The 24439-nt window shown below is 44.0% G+C and overlaps 2 protein-coding genes across 4 annotated transcripts in view; both read right to left on the reverse strand.

Moving 5' to 3' along the window:
• Positions 1-1360, reverse strand: part of Tiam2 (TIAM Rac1 associated GEF 2) — a 247951-nt gene extending 246591 nt beyond the window's left edge. Inside the window, exon 1 of the mRNA XM_074071804.1 lies at positions 1280-1360. The gene's annotated coding sequence lies outside the window, so the exon portion shown is untranslated. The remainder of the gene's footprint in view (positions 1-1279) is intronic.
• Scaf8 (SR-related CTD associated factor 8) overlaps positions 1-24439 on the reverse strand; it is a 182512-nt gene that overhangs the window by 17717 nt on the left and 140356 nt on the right. For 2 of the 3 annotated variants that reach the window (XR_012447396.1, XR_012447398.1), the window contains exon 22: positions 1280-1367. The gene's annotated coding sequence lies outside the window, so the exon portion shown is untranslated. Of the gene's footprint in view, positions 1-1279; positions 1368-21283; positions 21421-24439 lie in introns of those variants that run through there. The other variant, XM_074071881.1, reaches the window with a different exon arrangement.

Consider the following 24439-nt stretch of genomic DNA (forward strand, 5'->3'; position numbering starts at 1 on the left):
CAAGCTTAGAAGCCTCTGGAATAGGAGTGCTGACGTCTTCCTGGCCGGGTGCTCCACTGCATAGTGAAGAATAACTGTACAGACCCCTACAGCAGCTCAGATTATTTATACTTGCACCCAACTTCCTTCAGCAGATTAATTTCCAGGAGATATTCATGAGCTACATACAATCATTATTGCAAATTGTGTGGCTCTGATCTTCAAGGAAAAAAATGTGTCATTTCATTTTCAGTGTGATCTTTCCTGTGACAAGCACTAATAATCAATGGTACTTACACAGTATAGCTCTTACACTGAGCAAGGCACCTGCCTCATACTTCATACACATCCCTTAAACACCCAAACCCGTGATTGTAGACATCTTCGTGACCCCTATTTTATAAGGAAAATAAACTACAAAGAGATGGAGCCCGAGATCACAGTCATTAAATCACTGAAGTGGGATTTGAATCTATGTAGTATAAGGCTCCAAGAGCTCACCCTTAACCACCATGCTCTCCTGCCGTGAGGAAGGAGAGGAAGGTCTGGCCGAGTAGAGCGCCTGGTGCAGCAGAGAAGGGACGAAGCAAGACTGTAATTTGGACACACTGTGGTGAGCACAGGGTCAAGGTGTGTGCAGGGCCTTGGGCCATGTCAACCAGTGCAGTGGGTCCCAGCAAGGCTGACATGACAGCTGCATTGAACAGAGGCTGAGGACGTGTTCTTTTGAAAACCACACAGGGAAAGGCATCTGTGCATAATTTCTTTCTTTCTTCCTTCCTTCCTTCCTTCCTTCCTTCCTTCCTTCCTTCCTTCCTTCCTTCCTTCCTTCCTTCCTTCCTTCCTTCCTTCCTTCCTTCCTTCCTTCCTTCCTTCCTTCCTTCCTTCCTTCCTTCCTTCCTTCCTTCCTTCCTTCCTTCCTTCCTTCCTTCCTTCCTTCCTTCCTTCCTTCCTTCCTTCCTTCCTTCCTACCTTCCTTCCCTCCCTCCCTCTCTCCCTCCCTCCCTCACTTCCCGCTTAGCCATTCTGGTTCAACCACTTGTCATCAAATTTTATTTTCCACCAGAATCTTTGTGGGGCTGTGCTGGGAAGGAGCAAGTGAGAAACTCCACAGTGTAAGGTTAGTGGTCCAAACTGCATGAAAAACCTCACCACCCTGAGCACATCCCTCCTCCTACACAACTGGGAAAATCTGGACTTCAGTGCCAGGGGAGGTAGAGGGACTGGAGACAGGTGTGACTTTCCCTTGCTACCTTCAAGACAGCCTGCTATTTGGAGGCAAAGGGAATTCACTACTGACCTTCAACTTTAACCAGACCGCTGAAGATGAAAGGCTTCACGTTCCCCTGGAAGCTTAGAAGCTCAGCAGTCTTCTGAGTCATTCGGTCCTGAAGAAAACAACAAACAGGCTCGTTAAATTACTCAGATGTGAGCTATCAGTTCACACAGCATTAGATGAAAAGCTCACATTTCATGGACACGATGAAGTATAATTCAGAACAAATGACTATGATGATTCACGCAAAAGCTTGGTGTTTTAAGGTTTAACTTATTTACATGACAGCTAACCTGACTCTTCCCTGCTCCAAGGTCAGAAAGCATTGGTTAGCCTTTTATGAGATGGGAGCAGGAAATGTTTATAGAAGGCAAAGGATGAAGGTTACAGGTGAATTCAGACTCTGCAGCTGAGGTTATCTTTTATTGAGATGTTTTCTCTTTGTTGGTTAATGTGTTCCAGTGGATGTAAAATGAAGGACTTCCAAGTTCCTACTGAGGAGCACAGAATTTTGGAGCTGGGTGGGATATTCTTTTTCATAGGCAAAGAAATGAGATCCAGAAAGTCTGTCCCACCCACAACCTTGGTTATTTGTCAAGTCAGAAGTTCATCCACTAGTACTTTTCCTGCTAAATCAGACTTAATTTAGGTTTATGGTTGTGAAATAATAGCTCTTATAGAGACTTTTGATTTACAAAAAAAAAAAACCCTTATTTTATACTCTTTCTAAATATGGAAGTAATTTTCATTTTTGCAATGCAATTCTAATAAGAAGGCAAGTCTCCATTTTTTCCTGGAGAAATGAGCCCCACCAGGAGGTGATATAAAGGACTGTCCTCCATGATTTTCCCGTATTTTCAGCTGAAGTCTGACCTGTGCAAAGCTCCAGGAAGAAATTGTATTCCTGAGGGGCAATTGGCCTCCTGGCTCCAGGACAACTTGGAAAATCTTGAACTGCTTGAGGTGGTTGGGACCCTGGGTTAATGGAGTTCAACCCTCTCTTGAACTTGAGAAAAGTGCAGTGCAGAATCCAACAGTCAGTTAAACAGGGTGCTGGATGTAGGCGGCCAGATGAAATGCACATGAACTGAGCATCTGTTGGTGCTGGACCCTGTGGTCTATGATCTCCCTTTTCAGGATAAAATAGGTTTTCTGTTCTTTTAATAAAACTTCCTTCAGACATACTTTCAATGCCATGTTTAGAGGGTAAGCGCGTGTGGCAATCCCCTAGCTGTTGTACAGAGATATTTTCTCAGGTTTCTGAGAATGGACACATGGCAAGAGAGAAAAGGTCAATCTATGAAAGAACCTGTATCCTTCATATTGTTACCCCTTCTGACATGGGTGCAATGAATAGATGAGGGGCGGCCCAACTCCCCCTGTTACCTGGATGCCTTAGTAATTGCATATTTATCTGTTAAGCATGAGAAGATGTTGAGGTTAATGACCTTATCTGTTATTTCATCTGTATTTGCCCCTACACAGACTTGTGATAATGACAAAAACTAGATACAAAGTGAATAGCTCCAGAGACCTATAGGAAAATCATTCTGTTCCTTCACCCACCACATGAGGCAGAACTGTGCAAATAACAAGTTCTTTGACAAATCTTTCTTTCCTTAGGAAGGAAGGCTAGCTTATGGCTAAGGAGACAACACTAGCTGATGTTAAAAGCAGAAGAAATAATTAGGACTTAAATTATCCCATTAAAGAAATAAATAGAATAGTTCATTTAAAGTGCTTCATGAACCAAAAGGTATTCTGCAAGTATTTAACCATTTTATTTATTATTATTGAGACTAATAAATTATCAATAGACATTTAGAAATATTAATGCCTGCAAGAAAATGAAAGTGCCTTTGATGTTTCTTTTCTTTTTCTTTTTTCTTTTTTGAGACAAGGTCTTGTTTCATAGCCCAAGGCTGTAATTGAACTTCCAATCCTGTTGCCTCAGCCTCCCTGGTGCTGAAATTACAGTTGTGCACCACAATACCTGGCTGGGTGCTTCTTGTATATGTTGTTTTTTTACTCTTGAGTTTTAAATCAACAGGTTCAAGGATAAAAACTAATAACAAGGCAGAGAGTTATATACATAATTATCCTTCATAACAGAAGTGTAGACAGATTTTGGTTAATAAATAGGTCCTATTCTCTTTGTGGGATGGATGAAAAAGTAGGAGAGAAGTTAAATGACTTCCCAGGGACACAAGTCCATCCATAATGACACTAAAGCCTTGTTTTTATTCTAAGCTTGCTCATGATTTTCAGTTAGAGGTTTTGCTATTTCATACAGAGCTATAAACTGTTTTCTGCTCTTTGTCCGGAAAAAAGATGGCAATATGAAAGACAATGATTGTATTTATTATAATTACATCACAAAATCAACACTAGTGTAGAATAGAAAGTACTTTTGAATATTTGCAAAACAACATTCTTACATTGCTAGTCTAGACTTAAAAGAAGTTGTTTTGCTTCTTAACCTTTTAAATTATATCTATTTTTAGGTGTCACTCTGTTTCATTTAAAATTAGGTATTAACCATTTTGTTTTCCAAAAAAAATCTTAAAATTATAGGTAGCACAAGACAAGATAACTAAAATAATTCTGTAAGCTGATAGAATTTAGCTTAAATATTTCAAGTTTTACTTAAGGGCTGCTCAACAGATAAAAATGTAAAGAGGTAGAAAACACATTTATGGTTTAAAAGACAGAATGAAAAGATGCATTGAATACTTTCATTTATTTGTTTTGGTGGTAGAATCAAATCCAGGGCCTCACACATGCCGAACAAGCCTTCTACGACTGAGTTATGTACTCAGCCCCTGGTAAATGTTTTTAAATGGGTAAGATTAAACTTTTGAATGGAAGGATGCACATTTGACTGCTGAAACTGTGAAAAGTAAAACACAAGGAAGTGATGATGAGCACAGGAAGTCGGAAGCATGGCTGTTGTGCAGGACAGAGGGGACGGGCTTGGGGTGGGACACAGGAAAGCGGTACTGGGGTAGCAGTTGTTTCCTGGCTTGACTTGGGTGGTATTCACCTACAGTAATTCATGAAGCCACACGGAAAAGCTTTCTGTGTTTGTGGAGTCTGCTCTCTTAGACTACAGGGATTTGCATAAAGAAACTATTTGTTTGAAATAGGGGATGAATAATTCAGTAATCAATTACTGAATATTTCCAGGTCTGGTAGAAAAAAAAGAATGAAATGAAAGTCAACATTTCCTTCATTTGTGTTCTGAGGGCCCTGGTGGCACTGGGTATGAGCTCTGCTGGTCTCTGGATGTCTGACCCATTGTGCCACGGGAAGTCAGTTTTTAAATATTTGGAATTTAAGCATGTTTTCAGCTTTCTTTCTTGCTTTTAGGTTTGTATCAAGTTCAGAGCAGCTCACAATTTCTTCTTGCAACAGGAATAGCAGAGATAGCCCAGATGAATTCCACTGACCCACAAGCCAGGGCCAGCCGTGTCTCTCTGCCTGCCCAACACTGAACCTGGGTGCCCAGCCCCCACTGGCAAAGGCCTTCACTGGAGCTCTGGCCTCACTCCAAGGTGAGAAAAGTGAGGTCTGCGGAAGATGGGGCCAAGGTGTGCGCCTCCAGCTTGCCCTCCTACTCCTTTTACTATAGCTGAATATAAAACACCCTTTTTGTGTTTATTTGCTCAGTGGGCTGTTTAACATAGGAGCACAAAGAGCTGGCAGGAAAGTCACAACCACACGGACTGTAATGATTTCCAATCACAATAAACACTCCCAAAGAGGGAGGAAGATGGTAAGTGATATATTTCCTTTCTAACAGCATTCTTTAAAATAAAGGCCGAGCCTTGGAGGAGGCAGTCTGACATGTTCCCACTAGAAGGATACCAGTGGAAAGAAGCAGACTTCTGTGTACTACCTGCACTATGCCCAGGCCCCATTCCAGACCACAGTTTGGCAACCAGATCTCAAGGGACAGAGTATCTGGAGATTGTCAACCATGCAAAGTCCAAGTAGACTTGGCTGCCCTGAAATCAACAAGGATTCCTTCCCTTCCATTAGCCCTTGGCAGTGTGACATCCAGGAAGATGCTGGGTCCTGACACATTCTGCAGAGCCGCTTGCCTCAACCAAGCCGAGTCTCCGCCACTGATGGGTGAGAAACCCCAGCCACAGCAGGCTGCAGTATAGACCAAGCCCAACCTCAGTTCTGGCGGTCACATATTGAAGTTGTTTCCTCTGAAGCATGTGAGCAAAATCCACAATTTTTTTATTGTGGTACTGGGATTTGAACCCAGGGCCTCATGCTTGCTAGGCAGGCACACTACCACTTGAGCCACAGTCCTAGTCCCAAAATCCACAAAATTTTAAAGCAACAACTGACTGCTGTGAAAGGATCAAAGGGTACGTGACACACTAGAAAGCCCCTAAAACACAGCTACCAACCACAAATTTAATTCCCTTGTCAATGTCAGAAGGTGGTATAAGAGCATAGATTCTCAAGTGCTTTTAAAAAGGAGAAAAACGTGGCTGGATGTGGTAGCACTCATCTGTAGTCTCGGCTACGTGGGAGGCTGATGCAAGAGAATTACTTGAGTCCAGTACTTCTAGGACAGCCTGGGCAACACAGCAAGGCTCTGTCTTACAAGAGCAAGATGAGAGAGAGAGAGAGAGAGAGAGAGAGAGAGAGAGAGAGAAAGAAAATCTAATTTCAACATGAAAAGACACCAACAACCCTCACCAAGAATACATCTAATCCTAATGACCTGGCCATAGAAAGGGTTGCATCAGATCCTTGTAGGCATATCAATTTCCCATCATAAACACCTTTATTTGTTGCCCAAAGCAACAGTCCACGAGTATACCAAGCTGAAGGTGTAGAGGAGCATACAGCAGCTTTACAGGGTAACTGTTGATATTAGTGTTGCCCCCTGGAGTTGTGCAGTGGGCAAGCTGTGAGGCCACACGCGGCAGCATGGGTTATACTTATAATATCACAATATTCTCTTCACTCACACATCTGTATTTATGTATATTTGCATTATGTATATTATAGAAGCAATACATATGTAACATATCCAATAAAAATCAATTCCTTTTGCAAGTTCAGGTAAATCTAAATGGTCAGTCCACTCTTATTTGCTGTTTCATTATTCTAAACCAACATCAATCAGCTAATTACGTTTAGTGCCCAAGGATTAAGACCTCATTCCCTTTTTATCTTTGAGTATGAATCTGCTTGAAGCCATATGTCACAGTGCACATCTATAATCCCAATACTCAGGAGACCAGGGCAAGGAGATTGGAAGTTCCAGGCCAGCCTGGGATACATGACAAGTTCAAGGCCAGCCTATGCTACATAGTGAGACCCTGTCTCAAAAAACAAAACAAAAAACCCTGCTTGAAAGTCAGAATTAGTTTCTCTTGATTTCAGTGTTCTTTGATTTCCCTCCTTCTTTTCCTATTGGCTACCAAAAATAGGCTAAATTCTAACTCTACCTTATGAATATTTCCCAAGTCTCTACCCTCTCAGGCTTTCTTGTATCTCCTCTGAACCATTATAGCAGTTTTCTAACTGTTCTTCCCACTTTCAGTCTCTCCCTAACCAATCTGTCATAATATAGCCAGAATTATTTTTCAAACACAGATAGGCATAGGTTACTCTTCTGTTTCAGAACCTTAATGACTCTGTATTACTCAAGAGATGAAGTCCAAAGATATCACCATCGTGAATGACCTGTTAATAATCCAGTTGGCTCAGCAGCAGGGTCCAAAATGACTTCCAATACTAGTCAACATCCACTCAGTGAAAACCTCCCAGGCCCTGTGAAATCATGATGGGACTCAGCAATACTAAAAAAGTCAATGAGACCATTCCCAGATCTCAGAATGCAAACACTCTGGCAGGAGATAGGACATGTAAATAACTCTAGTCAACCTTGGTCCTTGCAATTTGGCCCCAGTCTAGTGAACGGGCCTCACTCCAGTAAGTCCCACCTGCTTGATTTTCCTCCATTCCAACCATGCTACATTTTTTGTTATGCAATAGTGTGGCAGGTTCTTTGATACTCGCGTGACATCACTTCACCTCCAGGGCTAGAAGCCTTGCCTGTGCCACTGTCCAGGGAACTTGTGTTCATCCTTCCACTCTGCCCAACATGGCCCCTCTGTAGGGCCCACCAGCACTCCCAGGCAGCACCATTTACTATAGGTATTGGGATACAGCCTGCCAGAGTGAATCTGCACATTGTGCTGCCAGGGTGTACTTCAAAGTCTGTGTTTCCTCCTTCTTTAAAGGTGGAATTAGTTGTGACATCTTCAGCGCCTCCCCTACTGCTTGGCACAGGAGTGGGATGGGAACTAAATGGCAGAGTAGTAAAAGTCAGGAAGGGGAACCAGGCTCCCAGAGAAAGGGGCCTAAGGCACAGAACAGCCAAAGCAGTCATTCTCCTTGTGCTGCCCAATTCCTGGCCTTGCCCTGTGAGCCTGCACCCTTCCCTGGTGTGGATGATAGTTTCTGTTTGGCCAAGTGGGGCAGGATGGTGGGGCTCTATACATAAGATTAATTCTTTGGGATGAAACAGCCAAAGATCTCTTGCTGCTAAACCTAGACTCTGCTGCTTCTTTAGGTTTTGGTAGCTGAGTGTCCGGGCTCTGTGCAAGTGGTTTCTAGTGGTTTAACTTACTCTGGGGCTGACATGCTAAGGCCACTGTAGCACATATCAAGAAAAATAAGGAATTTGTACTTGAAAATAAGTTCAAATGATTTTTCTCCCTCCCTCTCTCTCCTTCATTTCTTCTTTCTCCTTTTTTCTTCTTTTCAGTATTGGGGTTTGAACTAAGGGCCTCACAATTGCTAGGCAGGTGCTCTACCACTTTTTGTGATGGGTTTTTTTCAAGATAAGGTTTCAGGAACTGTTTGCCCAGGGCTGGTTTTGAACTCAATCCTCCTGATCTCTGACTCCTGAGTAGCTAGGTTTACAGACATGAGCCACTGGTGTCCTGCTGTATTGGGTATTTTTAAGATAGGATCTCAAACTATTTGCCTGGGCTGGCCTCAAACCACGATCCTCCTGATCTCTGCCTCTCAAGTAGCTAGGATTACAGGCGTGAACCACTGGCGCCTGGCTCTTCCTTCCTTTTTAAGCAGGGAGGAACTTACTTGTCTGGTTGGTAGGTGTCATTTTCATATGTTTGGACATGTTATTAAACAGCATGTTTAAAAATCTATTTCAACTAAGTGACATTAATTTTAGAGTCATTCAGTCTGCCCTGCAAAAGCAGGTAAGACTTGGAAAGAAATTTGTACTTCAGTGGCTATACTTTAGTTAATTGGTAGTCCTGTCATTTCTCCCAAAGTGAGACACTTCAACCCATAGTTATCATGGAGGAAGTGAAATAAATAAATGGATTAATAAAACAATAAGTTCACGACTTCCTCTAGGCTAAAACTCATGACTTTTCCAAGAAAAATGACTTAGGCAAAGAGCAAAGAATAGAGAAAGAGACCAGAGCGTGAATGTTTGCAGACTAGGGTCCATACATAAATATTCACCAAGAGACGCAGATGACATGGAAACAGACATTTGTCACTACTGTGGCTGCCACCCAGATGAGCCAAGAGGTGGCAGAGCAGGTGAGAACTCCTGTGTTCTCCCTGGCCAAGCACAGTAGTGGTGGAGGGGGTGTTCTTCTCCAACAACTGGGACCTACCAGCTCATCCACCAGTGATGGGGGCTCCCAGGAGGCTCCACCACTCTCCAAGGACACTGGGGAGGAGACCCTGACATGCCCTGTGGCTTCTCCCTGGTTCACTTCCTGCACATTCTATTTCACCAGCAAAATCACATAAAACAGGCTCACTTCTCTTCCCAGGAATGGTCTGATGGGACAGTGAGCCAGGCCCTAGGGAACCAGACGTCATCTCACGCCCTTCCTGCACTAACTCCACTTCTGCCCTGGGAGGTTTGTGTGGGGCCCGCACTTGGTCAGATTTTGTGGCCTGAAGCCTGCAGGCACCCAGTGTTAGGTCAGCTCTACTGGACGGTAGCTTCATTTCCCTCAGAGACAGCGGAAATTCGGCATGGCTTATCCACAAGGAAGTCAGTCAGTAAGAGGCATTCTAGAAAACTCGGAAGAAAACCAAAGTTTTCAGTTGGGTTGGGAAAGCACATTCCAGAGTGACAGGTCCCCTCTGCACTGCTACACACACACTCCAGGAAAGGGAGATGCAGTTTTAGGTTCTGAAACAGAGTTTTTACTTTTCCTGTTCTTTCCTTGCACAAAGGAAACAGCACCACTATTGAAATCATTATGTAAAATGAGCTTCAGAGAAACACGGAGCCCAGCCCAATGAAGTCTGCTTAGGGGCAGAAATGTCTCACAACTATTGGTCTGTCACATTCAAAGGTCCTTCACACAGAATGGAACATAATCTTCGCCCAGAGAGCCATTTGTCTCCAGAGACAGCCCTGTCCTGGGAAGGAAGAAGGTAACAAGGAGCAAGCGCCAGCATGAGTTTGAACTTCAAAAGGAGTCTAATCACCAAGTCCATGAATTCTCCCCTTGCACATCAACAACTGGCTGCCAGGGTGAAGATGAGTCACGTCCACCCCTAGGGCTCTCCACCACGCATTCCTCTTGCTGTCCCCAGCAGTCACATACATCCTCACCAAACCAGGACCACTTACAAAAGGGCTTGTGTTCAACTTTATCCTCTTTAATTCCCGTGTTTTCCTCCAGCTAGCCAATCTGTATGTAATTAAAATCACATTGCAGCAAATGCTGAACGGTATGAAAAGTCTTACCAGATGTATACAATTGACTAGCTGTAGAATTTGGCAAGCCTGCAATGGTCCCATTAAAGAGGGGCCAGCCTGGCTTATTTTGGAGGGTATGCTATATGCTTTGGGTACACTCTGTTTTTCACTTAGACTAATGCTGTGGTGATGCTTAACCCTTTGTCAACAGTCACCAAGCTGTGTCCTTTCTTTTCAACAAGTGGACCCCTGCACCCTGTTCCAAACGCCAGTCCAAAACTATCTGGCTGGTGGAGGAAGGCTCCTTTGGAAATTTTCCATTTTCGGAACCAAAATTGGCCCTCTCAGTCTTGACAAAGGCTGGACAGATGTACTAAGATGGAGGGCACTCAGCAAAGTCTGAGTGAAATAGTTTAGGACAAAAAGAGGGAGTACTGTGCTACTGTCAGTAATAAAACTGAAACTTATGTTCCAAGAGGTAATTGATAAAATATGAAGATTTGATGAGGGGGCAAAGGTTGCAGTGACAGATTCATCTTTGAGGAACATTCCTGACATTCTGAGACAGACAGAAGGGAGAGGAAATGTCTTTCCACTTTATCACACTCCACACCCTACCAGTGCCTTCCCACACAACAATAAAAACAAAACAGAAAACCTTGAGGCCTTCTTCAGAGAACGAATGGTAGGCTGTCTAGGCCTTTCATCTGATTCTGGGTCTTTCTACTCATTCTTGATGTAATTTACAGATAATATAGCTGTGACTGCGCTTTAAAGACATTCTTCAATATAGACTTCAGAATGAGTTGAAGTCTCGTTCAACATGTGACAGGAAGAAACATATGTTCTTAATCTGTGGGTTTGAAATTGTTTTAGGATTACATCAACGAGACTTAGCCTCAAAAGAAAAATCAGGCCACCAACCCCACACACAAGAGTATAGGAGCAGCAAGGGCCAATAGTACTTTCTAGCTTAATGTCTTACAACAAATCAGCTATTAAACTTCTTTTAAAGTGGACTTTCACCTGAAGCTGAATAAACAGAAAAAACAGAAGCCTTGGAAACCAGAGAGGGTTTGTTTCTTGCTAGAGGTGGGTCCTGCTACTCCGAGTTGAGACTAGAGTGAAGGCTAAGGTCCCTGGTACCCCCAGGAAAGGGAGTCAGAGAGAGAGGAATACTTCATTTCACCGATCAGAAATCCCAAAGCAGAAAGCAGGCATTAGGGGCTCAGTGGATGTTAAGCAATGGAATGTTAAGATCAGATGAACTTAAGGAACGCATCCCTTAAAGGGAGAGAGGTAGGACTGGGAGCTACAGCGAAGTATCATAAAGTGTTTAGAAGAGTTTCGGAGACATGGGCACAGTGAATGATGAGGACTAGGATAGTTCACTAGCTAAGGGAAAAATTAAATAGGAAAACAAAAAGGTTGCAGGAAGATGGAGTGGGAATAACAGGCCCAAATATGAGAGGGGAAGGGAAGTAGGAAGGAAGTCCAGATTGTAACTAAGACTGGAAGATAAGGACTGTCTGATTCCTGTACTGTCATCTACAGAGCTGTTTACCTGAATGACGTTATATTTGCACAATGTCACAGGCAGGCAGAAAAGTACTAATGCCGCAGTCTGCAGATGAGGAGACGGAGGCTCAGCTGAGACTCAGATGCCCATGGTCACAAAACTGACAGCCTTTGCCATACTGACATCTTAAAGGAAAAAGTAGTCAAAAAGTGTTTCACTTCCCCTCCTCTTATTCATCTATTATGTAAAAATAAACAGGCTGCAAATGATTTTCTTCCATTTGAAAAATGTAATTAATTTTATTTTTTAAATGCTGGGGATCAAATTCAGGGCCCCACACATGGCTAGGCAAGTGCTCTACCATTGGCCTACATCCCCAGCTGGAAGATGTAATTAAGCCAGTAGAAGAGAAATAACTAATTTAGGTTACTTATCAGATTATTTCTGAAATGGTACCATAATTACTCTCCTCGTTAGTCAGTATCTCAGCAATCATAAAAGTTAGGGTATGTGGTAGGCTTTTCCAGAAGGGGGGAATATTCTATCACCTTTTATTTTTTGCACTAAAGAAAAAAATGCTGTATTCTGCTTGGGAACATGTCACTGGGGACGGAGAAGATTTAAGGAGCACATAAAGATCTCTGGGCCTCAGGTAGCTGTTAACCTAGCTGAGGAGGCCAGATGGAAAGAGCAAAAAATGCAAAATGAACCATATAGAGAAACATTGTGCTTATTACAATCTTGACATGAAGAAAGACTGGGGAACCCTATTGTCTCCGGATAGGGTGTGTGGGAGAATTCTGTGGAAGTCTTGCCCGAGGACTCAGTCTTACCCCTTTTCATGGATTAGTCCTGAATGACTTTTCTAACTTTCACGTGCTCTGCATAGGATTTTTTTCTTTAGGATCAACCCAGCGTCTTGTATATGCTAAGCATGGCTCTGTCACTGACCTGCATCCCTTCCCCCCAGCCCTCTGGATAGGAGTTTATGTAGTGGACATTATCAGTCTAAGATGAAAGGCTAGGGGAACAAATAGCTCCCTCTCTGTTCAAACCATTTTAGGACTTCTTTCCTTTGACTAACAAAATAGAGTGTTTGGATCTTGGATATTTCCTCCCAACTACCAAATGCATGCAATTTCTTTAATTTGGCATCTTGGTTCAATCTAAGTCTGTGTGCCTTTTGGTTTTGTTTTTAGTAGAATCAGATAATACTAGATACATTTTCTTGATCCACTTAATTTAGAAAATAAGTTAATAAGGCTTAAGTTGAACTGAGAAAACACAAACTTAAAGAAAAGAATTGCTATAAGACTGGTCCAGTGGGTCAAGTCTCCACTACCCGAATCTGACTGATACAGAGGCAAAAGACACTTTAATCCAAGCCCTTCTGTCTTGTCCCAAGAGGGTACTCACAAGGTTCAAACATGCTACTCTGTCAGGCTCAGAAAAATGTTAAATCCTATAAGAACAGGAAATTGAAAAATTCCCTTGTCAGGCTGATAATTATGTGATAGGAGAGAAGGGAGCGTCGCCTGGAGCCGGGAAGATGAAGTGGGTTCTTGTCCTTCCGTAATCCTATTAAGTGGATCCTTGCAGAATCTGGTGGTGAAGTGGGTGGCTGGGAGATAACAGGCCTTAGATTTTAAGTATCTCTTAACTCTACAGGCTCATCAGCAAAATCAAACACTGAGCAGAAGGACCCTCTAAGGAGCCCATGTTCTTGGACTGCCGGGTGTGGTGGTGAAAAGGCCTACAAGATGCTCCTTGGCGACAGATAGGGGGTCTCACCTTACTCAAGTGGAAGCAATTTACTCTGTTCTCTAGAAACTCATCCCATCTAGATGATAGGGTTGATCTAAAGTGTTCCAGTGAACACTTCAGTCGCTCACTTGCCCAGTCAAAGACCTCAGGTTCACTCTCAGAACAATTACAGTCCATCTCAAGATGGTCCTCTGGGACAAAGGATGCCAAGACAACTGCTCTTCATTAGCCAGGAAAATTAAATAGAAGCCTGCTGTGAGCAGAGCACTCATTGGCTGCCACCAGCTCAGGCCCCTCTGGCTGGCCAAACCAGATGAGTGAATATGCTTTTTTGTCTAGGAACTCCACCAGTTACTAATAGAGGCATGTGAAAGTCTCCAACTGTGATTGTGGGTTTGTCTATCATTCCCCAAAGTTCTCTCAGTATTCTTTTATGTGTTTAAGCCCCATTACTAGGTATATACAGGCTTATGTTGTTCTATGTCCCTGGGAATTGCTCCATTTACTTATGGTAACATTTACCACCTTGAAGTGTATCTTATCTTATGTTTATATGGCCACTTCATACACATCTGCATGACATACTTACCCATCATTTTACTTTCAACCTATCTGTATTCATGTTTAAAGCCAGCACTGAGTTGGTTTTATCTCCCTCCAGTCTAAGAACCTCTGTTTTAATAGCCCATTTACATTTAATGTGAATAATTGACGTATTTGGATCTAAGTCTGCTATTCTAATTTGCTTTCTGCTGATCCTATTCCTTTTTTTTTTTTTTTCTAGTGCTGGGGTCTTGCAGTGTCTACACCTCAAGCCACTCCACCAGTCTATTTCTGTGATGGGTTTTTTTAAGATAGGGTCTCTTGAATTATTTGCCCAGGCTGGCTTCGAACCACGATCCTCCTGATCTCTGCCTCCTGAGTAGCTAGGATTATAAGCGTGAGTGAGCCACCAGCGCCTGGCAACCATTTTTAAAAATTCTTCACCTCCTCCTTTCTTACCTTCTTCTGGATGAATTGAATATTATTTAGAATTCCATTATTTCTCTTCTGCACTTTTTAGCTGTGCCGCTGCATTTTCTGCCCAGAAGAGCTAATGTGATCTTTAAAGAACAAAAACCAAATAGGCTAGCATGATTGGCCCCAAGATACTGTACCAACCACATGTTAAATGATGTGCACAGGTCCCCCACCTGCACTCTGCACCCACAGTTTTGCTTTCTGTAATTTTAGTTACTCTAGGTCAACAGCAGTCCAAGAATATTAAATGGAAAATCCCAGAAACAAATGATTCAGAAATTTTAAATAACTTTTGTTACAGTACGTTGTTATAATTGTTCTATTTTATTAGTTATCATTAATTTCTCATTGTACCCACCTATAAATTAAACTTTATCAGAGGGATGTATGCCTAGGGAAAACAGTCCCTATAGCTTCAGATGTCTGTGGAATGTCTCGGAACACAGGTAAGAGGACTACTAAGGGTCGCTAAGGAGAGCTGAGTGAGAGTCGTCCCCGGCCCCTTCCTCACAGGCTTCTCTGAGTCCACACACTGAGCGAGTTAGGGTTTTCAATCTTTATAGTGACTCTGAGTTCCCGGACCTTCATGGCTTCTGTCCTAAGAACGCAGATTTCTGCAATTCTACTATATTTCCTCGTGGTTCTTTCATGAACTTCCTCTCTATTCTGGCAGGATTGCAATCCATTTCTCCAAAATAAGGTCCCAAAGCAGGTTTCCGGCATGGAGAGAGTGGAACAAGTAAAGCTAAGGCTTGCCAGGAGCGCCCTCTTGAGGCAGCCTTTATAAAATGACAAAACACTAATAAAAAATCAGGAGCTAATAAAAAATAATCCAGAAGATATACTGACAAAACTGTAGATGTAAATATCCTCTTAATAGAAATAAATTCCTTCTCTTGAAGTCAAGAGAATCTGTAGCAGAAAAGAAACAAAAACACAGTGCCTGGCCCAAAGCATCCATTACAAAATAACGAAAAGCTAGCGGTAGGCTAACAATCAGAAAGATACATGTGATTGCAGAATTTCAGTGCCCCTGTTAGTTTTCAACGTGGTTTCTTATCTCGAAGACAGAAGGTCAGCTTCCTCCAGAGAGAGATCGAGGGTGTGAGCAGCCACACAGGGCTGAAGAAATGGGGTTTGCATATTAACTCCTCAGCCACTAGCGGTTGTGTGATTTTGGTGGTTGTTTAGCTCTTTTAAGCCAGGTGTGAGATGAAGATGGTAAGAGAATCAACTCTAGAGGGCTGTGAAGAGAACTGAGTAATAAAATCCACAGAGAGCCTTTGGCACAGGGTATGACTTCTTTTGTCCCTGACTACTGTGCCCTTTCAATTTTTTAAAATCATGCTGGGCCTCCTTTGCTATGTTAAAACAACAAACTCCTTTCAGGTGCTGTGCACATGAGGCTTGAAGAGCAAGGTCAGCTTAGCGTAACAGGAGGACAAATGACAGGTGTAGCAGACGCAGTAGCAGTTACCCCACTAGGTTTGTGCCCTCTTGGCAGGAGACTGGAGAAGAGGACCATTGTCTGCTAGGATTTGCAATCTGTCCCAGTCCCAACACCCTATGTCAACCTGGCTCTGAGACATAGGTGATGCTCACTCTCCCCTAAGCGTAGCCACTGATGGTTCTTGTTGGGACCCTAGTCTGTCCCATATAAGTCTCTATTTAAGATTTTTGACTGTTCACCTGTTTGTTTCAGGTCTCCATCTCTGCCCACGTAATCAAACCAAGTAGGGAAACTGGCAGAAAAATTTGTAAGATGTGAGCAACCTTGGAGAAGCAGAAGGAAAAAAGAGGCAAGAAGACAATGGCCTTTGTTCCCAAATGATGATTGTGTTGTGAAGTCATTCATAAGGAATTGAGATAATGCTAAGACTACAGAAAGTCAGCACAGTACAAGTCTGCAAGGTCAAACAGGGTGCTATGTTGACGACCTTGAAAGAGGCCAGGGTACTTTTGCAGGACTGGCTCATTGCCAGGAGCATAAGGACCACTGCAGGTCTTCAGTAGGCACACACCGAGGAGCATGAGGGCACCCAGAGCCTTAGGACAAACCCCAAGCATCCTCCTGGAGCCTCACCTTGATTTAAAACCTGGGAGGCGGTGTAGTCACAGGTGCGAGTAATTTGGTACAGAACAAATCACAGTTTGTAGATGAAAACAGCCCTGCGTGCTAGAGAGGAGGTAAAGCTGGCACACAGTCTTATGATCATGCAGGAGCTTTGTGAGAAAACAAGGTATTTCATGCTTGTGACAACCACTGCTGTGTCCTTGGCCCAGAGAACAGGAACTTAAGTTTTTCTCCTCTGCTCTTATGAGGACCAGGGTGCAAAAGGTGAGATCTGGTGCTCTGAGAACATCAGAAAAATGATCCCTCGTCCCTGGCTGACACTCAAAGTGCATCCGACACACAAGTCTTCCCTGGGAGCAGGTGTGCTTGGGGACATGCAGAGGGTTCCAGAAATCACTAGACACTGCTCCATGAGGACTCATGTCCTCATTACATGGCTGGCCACTGACCTTGCTACCAGGACTGTCTCACCGGTGGGCTCTGAGGGTGAGAGGATCTGGGGGTTCATCAGGCAAAGAGCAGAGAGGCCCAATGGGCAGCTCTGTCCTGCGAAGGATAAGCTGCAGCGCTGGCCATTTTCTGTGTATTTTCCCACCTTCCTCTTGGGAACTACAAAGGCTAGGGAAGGTCCCCGAGGTAAAACCAGAAGCCACATACGCATTTCCCAATGGCCTCGCCACAATCTTTTCATATCTTGAGCCTCCCTAGATGGAAAACTTAAAGGGAAAGTGACAAGCAGACACTTTAAAAGCCAGGAATGTGTTACTCAAACTGGCATGTCCAAACAAACTGGCCTTTGTTTTGGTGGATATCGTGACCACAGTGATGGTCAGGGAATCTGTGGAAATGTTTGTGATCTCAAGAGAAAACATGAGTGTTTGTGTGTGTATGTGTGTGTGTGTGAGAGAGAGAGAGAGAGAGAGAGAGAGAGAGAGAAGGGGTAGCTGCAGAGAGAGAGAGAGAGAGAGAAGGGGTAGCTGCAGAGAGAGAGAGAGAGAGAGAGAAGGGGTAGCTGCAGAGAGAGAGAGAGAGAGAGAGAGAAGGGGTAGCTGTAGTCCAAAACAACCAGCAGGAAAAATCTTGAGTTTTTTTTTTTTTTTTTTTAGTTGCCTTCCAACAATTACAGCTTACATCCTCTGATAGAGGCAAATATAATTATCCTTTCTCTCTTTTCTCCTTCCTTCCTTCCTTTCTTTTGGTGTTTTTTTTTTTTTTTCAGTACTAGGGTTTGAACTTAGGGCCTTGTGCTTGCTAGGTAGGTGTTCTAAAATTGAGTCGCTCCCCCCAGCCCATCCCCATTTTCCAATAGGGAAGCTGGGAAGCGGCTGAGTGGGGTTAGGATGGGGCATCTGAGCTCATGCAGGCCAGACTCCTCCCAAAGCCATTAGAGGGCTGAGGGCATGGCTCAGGTGGGAGAGTGCTGACTTAGCATACATAAGGCCCTAGGGAGTTCAATCCCTGGTACAGAAAAACAAACAAACAAATAAAAAAGAATCAGTGGAAATCTATTTTGAGACCAAAGGTTTCAGAACAAGGTTTTCTTTCAAAATATAGGTTTTAAAATTTAGATGCTTTCTGCCACATTGTGTCTGGGTGGGCTGTGAACACCAGAGAGGAGGAGGGGGTCAGACAGGAGTGAAGCCACTCATGGCTGGGGGCATCTTCCCCTCCATGGGAAGGTGAATACGCATGGTGGGAAGGAAACTGCCTGCTGAATTCTAATGTCCAGGACATCAGGACTGGGCCGAGACCACAGCCAAATGCTGCTGGAGGCAAGACTCTGAGATCTAGAAGCTTCCAGCCCATGCCTGGAGCCTGGACAACACATGGACCTGCCTGTGTCCCACCTGCAGGTTTTCAGAATGGTAACCCCACTCCTTCCTTACTCTGCTTTCTGGTTTTCCCTTGGTGATCTTAAAAGAACAGACAGTACCCACCCTTTCTTATCCTGTTCTATAGATTCTGTCCTGCTCTTATGAGAGGGACTTGACCAGCTCCACTACTGAGTCATCACCAAGTTTTCAAGGAAAGAACTCCCATCCCTGCTGTCCACCTGCATCCTGACCAGTGGACCCGTGATGGCTCCAGCTTTCCTTTCTTTGCTCCCACAACTATTTGCTCCATCTTGAAAAAATGGTGCATGTGTATCCAGAACCACGAGTCAGCACTCTTCAAAAACACACACCCTCCTCTCTCATTTCTCCTTCTGTCATCTTTGTGCAGCTCCTGACCTGACCTGTGGGATGAGCCTCATAGCTGATTTCCTACTTCTACACTTGACTCTTCACTCTTTTCTCCTTGGGGCAGCAAAAGTGATGTGATTTAAGCGTTCTCCAGCTGGGAATGGTAATTCCAGCACTTGGGAGGCTCACATATGAGAATTTCTAGTTTGAGGCTAGCCTGGGTGACATAGTGGGATCCTGTCTCAAAAAAGACATAAAGAATAAGGAAAGAGAGAGAGAGAGAGAGAAAGAGAGAGAGAGAGAGAGAGAGAGAGAGAGAGAGAGAGAGAGAGAGAGATGGAGGTAGGGAATGAGAGAAAGGGAGAAAGGGGAGAGAAAGGGAGAAAGGGAAGAAAAGAGGGAGAAAAAGAAAAAAATAATATTCTCTCCCTTAAAGGTCTTCACACTACAAATCAATACAGACACAGATTTGAGGTCTCAGCCAGAATGTCACCTCTTTAGTCCCCTCACATTCTCCCACCAAAATAGTCTCTCCTGCAGCTTCTTGTTACTTTATGTCATTGTACTTAGTAACACTTGCAGTTACTTTATCCATTTCTTTCTTTTTTTCTGTTGGCAGTACTGGGATTTGAACTCAGGGCCTCATACTAGGTAAGTGCTCTATCACTTGAAGTACTCTGCTAGCCCTACTTTAACCATTTCTTTGTTGCTGTTTTGAGCATGACAACGTATGCTCTGTGAGCAAGGGTGTTTTATTCGTGACTGTGTTCCAGGGCCTCCATAAATCTGCTAAATGTTGAGTGAACTATCCAGCTGACATTTGGATTTTGTCCTGGCCTTATTTCACCCCACACACCTCACTCAACTCTCAACTTTTCACCCCTCTTGGTTTTAGGCGAAACACTCCATCAATAGCCTTCCTCCCAAAGGAATTTAGAGACTTTTGGTTACCGGTTCCTGGCTCCCCAACCTCTCCCTCAAAAACAGCAGCATTTAAGGCCTGGGGAAGAAGTCCTTGGCTATGGTTCTGTCTAGGTGAGGCAGCTTCAAGATGCAAGACAAGTTATCCGCAATCCTGAAGTAGGAGGCTGGAGAAGGCTGATTCCTGAGGTTTGTTTGATTCCCCCGCCTTCCCACCACCAAACCAAACATCCATTTATCATTTCCTTTTCCAGACTGAACAAATTCCTGACATCTCAGGAGAGGAAGTGAGTTAGTCCTGGCTGGGAATATCTTTCACCCTACTCTTGGCCACACTCATAACTCCATATGTCCACCTGGACGTCCCTTGGGTCCTGTGGGCTGCTCATGGGCTGGATAGAGAGAGACAGACAAGTGCACAGATGTGGGGCTTAGCTCCAGCTCCACCTCTGAAACTAGCTGTGGTACTGGGGAGGTTATCCTCACTTTCTCAATTCTGCCAGTAGATGAAAGAGATTACTTTGCAGATCTGCTGTGAGGGGTAAAAATGAAAACTCATCTAAAGTGCTCACCATGGCTCCTGGCACAGAGAAAACTAAGAGCTATTCGTGTGTCAGTGTGTGTGTGTGTGTGTTGCTAGTTGGTATGTGTGAAGTGCAAGGGGGAAGTGAGTGTCTCTTTTCATAAGAGAATCCCAATCCTGGTGCCTTCCAATCAGAGCCAACTTTGCCCGGATCAGGTAGCCTAAATGGCCCCACAGTCCCCCCACAAGCTGGCTACTCCTCAGTGGAGGATGAATGGAAAAGAGTTTCAGTGCCCACTATCAGGCACTTAACCCAGGGATTTCTCTCTCTTTTGTGGAACTAGCGAGTCAAGGCAGTGTGAAGTTTCATCAAGGTTTTCTTGAAGGCTTAGTGATCTCACCCCCTGACGCATGGTCCACCAACTGACCAGCGTCATGCACTTACTGTTCCCAAACCACTGACAGAGAAGGGCACGGTCCAGCTCTTGGTGTGCCATTTGCTTTTATAAAAATAATACTAAGCTGGCTTGTCTTTGAATCTACTATTGGAAGCTGTACCTAACTTCCTGACATGAGCATGTCCATTCTCTAAGGAGGATCAGCTTCTTATTGCAAAGTTGTCAGGAATTTGCTGTCAGCGTGGAAAGGTGCCCAGCAGGCTGCTTGCACAGCGACTCTGATGATTCCAAGGCTTGGGCCATTGATTTGCCCTCCTGCTGCCCACCTCCCAATTTCCAAACAGCTCTCTGCACACTGGAATGAAGTTCAAAAAGAAATGGGGAACTGCAAATCTGCTATATAGGTACATATATTTGGCACTGATAAAAGCAAGCTTTTCTGTATCCCCTATGGATTATAAACCCCTGGCTTCTTCCTCAGTTCCTCACAAATGAACAGGCCCTGCTCAGTGAAGGAGAGGCACGCCTGTGGCTCTTCCAGGTAAGACGAGCCATGATGACAGGCAGACTGTGCACACCGACTTCCCCGCACGGTGAGGACATGGGCGTGTAGGGCTGGCCGTGAGCTACACATCACTGCCGCTGCTCAGTGCGTGTGCATGTTCTGACAGCTGAGGCTGAAATGAGTGTGATTCTCTCACCAACACACACTGGTCACAGTCTTGGTGACACATGACAGACATCAATCTGGCTTGAATGAATAGATCACGAGCAGCTTTTCCCTGGCATGATCCTAAGGCATTCAGACAATGGCTTGACACGGTCATTACTGCCCTGTCTCAAGAGGCATGTTGGGGCCACAAACCTGCAGTCAGGGTCCCTTCCGTTCTGCTTCAAGGTGGGAGATCTTGTCATACTAAGCAGCATCTGTGTCCCTTTGTGGCCAAAGTCCTCAAGGGCTCTTTCAATTACAGTGGTGATGTACTTTGAGCTCCTGGATCACCTTGCATCTCATCTCAAAGGTCCCTGCAGACAAGTGGAAATTCTTAAATCTCTCAAAGGGGACATTGGTGTTGGTGGTTCTACCTTAATCTTTCACAACCAGCTCAGCAGCAGGGGGTAACATCTGTGGCCAATTAATCTCAGTAGTCAATGAGAAAGAGGTAGTTCGTCCCTTGTTTTTCAATTCTGCCACAAGATTAAACTCATTAGGGACCTTATACTTCCCTTGAAATCTAGAGCTACTATGGAAAAAAAAAAAAGAATTAGCTCTGATTCTTGTGTGTATGTGTATATCTGGGGATCAAATCCAAGACCTCCTACCTGCTAACCGTGTGCTCTACCACTGAGCTACATCCCCAGCTCTCTTGACTTTTTTTTCCAATGCAACCCTAAATATTGTAAAAATGGAATTGGGAAGTGATGGTGAAACATTTTAGGGAAACAAATTAAATAAAAAGCAATTCATGGGCTGGGGAGGTAGCTCAGTGGTAGAGTGCTTACCTGGCATGCTAGAGGCCCTGGGTTTGATCCCCAGCACCTGAGAGTTTGATAAGACCTCTTCCTGGACGGAAAAACTCTCTGCTGTGGCCTTTCCTGGTTGAATTACGTCAATAGTCCACCTCTCCATCAACTGCTTACTTAGTGCTTTGTCGTATGTAAGCAGCACTGCTCAGAACACAAAGGTCAAACTCACATTTTGTCCTTGAGAGTACCACAGTAATGCACTGTGAAGTTAAGAGGCCACAGATCAACCCTGGCGAAGTAATTTCCAAACACAAGCCCATTCTCAGGGATGACCAATCCTTTGGGCAGTGCCCTTGCTGGTCTTTTACTGCTACTTCTGCAATCACTAACATTTACTGAAAATGTGTCTTGCCACCGACAATGAGCTGAGCACTTGGTATGTTTCCATCTTACTTAATTCTCTTAGCACTGTCATTCTCTCCATTTTAGAGATGTGACATAGGCTAAGGAATTTAAGTCACCTGCCATGGTCACAGAGCTAAGAAGTGGTAAAAATGAACTGAGGTCCACATCTAGATGTCTCCACAGCCAGGACTCTCACTGCTTGTCTTGCGAACACACATATAGCAATGGCCTTCCCAGAAATGCACACAACACAGGACTAAAAGCTCCTACCAACTCACCACACCTCCCTGCAAAGCCAAAGTCAAAGTGATGTGCTTAAGATATGCTTGGGGCAATGGGACAGAAAACCAATATACCACAAATCGTTGCAGTTGGCTTACTGTAATGTGCCAAATAGTGAATTTAACTCACTTTCTCATTAATTTTTTTCAGTTAGTCAACCACAGCTTACTTCCTCATTTTTCTGACCTCCACTCAAAACATCAGTGAAGTCTTCCCTGACCACTACGTAGAAAATATTACTCATGGTTTTCCCCTTATCCTCTTTGTCCTGTTTTATTCCTCTTTATAGAAGCTATACACACCCTGGCATTATATTAATATCCTTCTCTGGCTAGGTTAGAAGCTATACAGAAGAATAATACATAAGATTTATTAAATGAATGGATACCTTTGTTAAAATCTCAAAATGTACAAAATGCTTATTCAGTAGTCAGCAGAGACAGTAGCCATGGAGAACCAAGTTCACTGGTATCACACTCCTGCACCTTTACAACCGGGTCACCAGCACCTCAGGGCCTCCATCTGCACAACAGCAGCACTGGGCTGTGATCACCTGGTAAATTGTTAGAACCTGAGGCTCGAGCATACCTCTCCCCTTCCCCCCAGCCCCCCCACCCCTGCCATGCAGAGGTGAGGAGAGAGTGTTTCCTTGGCAATGAAATTGGTTCTTTGGTCTTGGAGAGTTACAAAGCTTTATGCGAATAGGATGAAAAGTGATGACCCTCATCAAACAAAAACTTACAAATGCCAAAAATGCTGCAGAGAAGTCCAGAATGTTTACAGTTAGGGAACCCTTGCGGTTCAGGTAGTGCCTTGGTTTCTTTCCAGCGCTGACATTTTTATCTTCTGAGGATACCATCTTGAAGGGACACAAACCACGAAACTCCTCTCCTCACCCTGCCACAAGACCACAGAGGACCATGCTATACTTATAGGGGTGAGGCAAGAGATTGTCTGTGTGGTAGCAGCCACTTCCATCCCAATAGGTACATTGTTTGTGGTTTGTTTGTTTTTTTTAAATGAAGTTAAGTTTTGCTTATTTGAGATGAATGCAAAACAAGTAATGAGAAAAGATGCAGGCATGGAGGAGAAACTTAGTGCTGGATCCAGTGTGCCAAGAGCCTAAGACAAGATTAGGCCCCACCCCCTAACTTCCTTCTCTGTCCTGGAGGCCATCCCGGGACTGCAATGAAGTGAGATCAGCCTGTGCCCACCGAACTCATGGAGTCAAGCAGGCCTCATCAAGAGTGCACTTCCCAGTTCTCTTTGGACTTATCTGCCAAGTAGATCCTGTTCGCCCCACCCTGGGGAAACAGATGAACACAGCAGCCTTATCTTTGAATAGAAAGCTGTATCATTTTTCCAAAAGCCCACAATAGATGAACCATTGTCCAGAAAAAAGAAAGCAGCCCATGAGAGGCTGGGTGTCACCCTACTTGTTTTCACTTTCATTAACTGACATCGCTTACTCATCTGCTGTTTCCATATCTTTATTTTACCATGGGGATAAATGACAGCTATCATTTCCTGAGTGCCCACCCTGTGCCAAGCCCTTTATCCCTAATCACACAATGAAAACGGTATTTTCATTATAGAGATAAGAGGGCTGCTGGTGTGACTATCTCTACCATGCAGTTGAGGAAGTCAAGGCTCTCTGTGTTAAGTAACTTACCCTAATCACACAACTATCAGGAGGTGGAGGTGGGATTCAGGCCCAGGTTGCCAAGCCTTTTCTTTCTTCCCTCTAGCCCAGTGGTTTCCAACTGTGTGTCCATGATAGAATCCACTTAGGGATCTTCTAAAATTCCCAAATCCCAGGGCACATTCTAGGAATCACAATCTTTGGGGAGGAACACAGGATTCAGTATTTTCTAAAGCTTCCCAGGCAAAT

The sequence above is a fragment of the Castor canadensis genome, chromosome 1, assembly GCF_047511655.1.
Source record: "Castor canadensis chromosome 1, mCasCan1.hap1v2, whole genome shotgun sequence".
Lineage (NCBI taxonomy): Eukaryota > Metazoa > Chordata > Mammalia > Rodentia > Castoridae > Castor > Castor canadensis.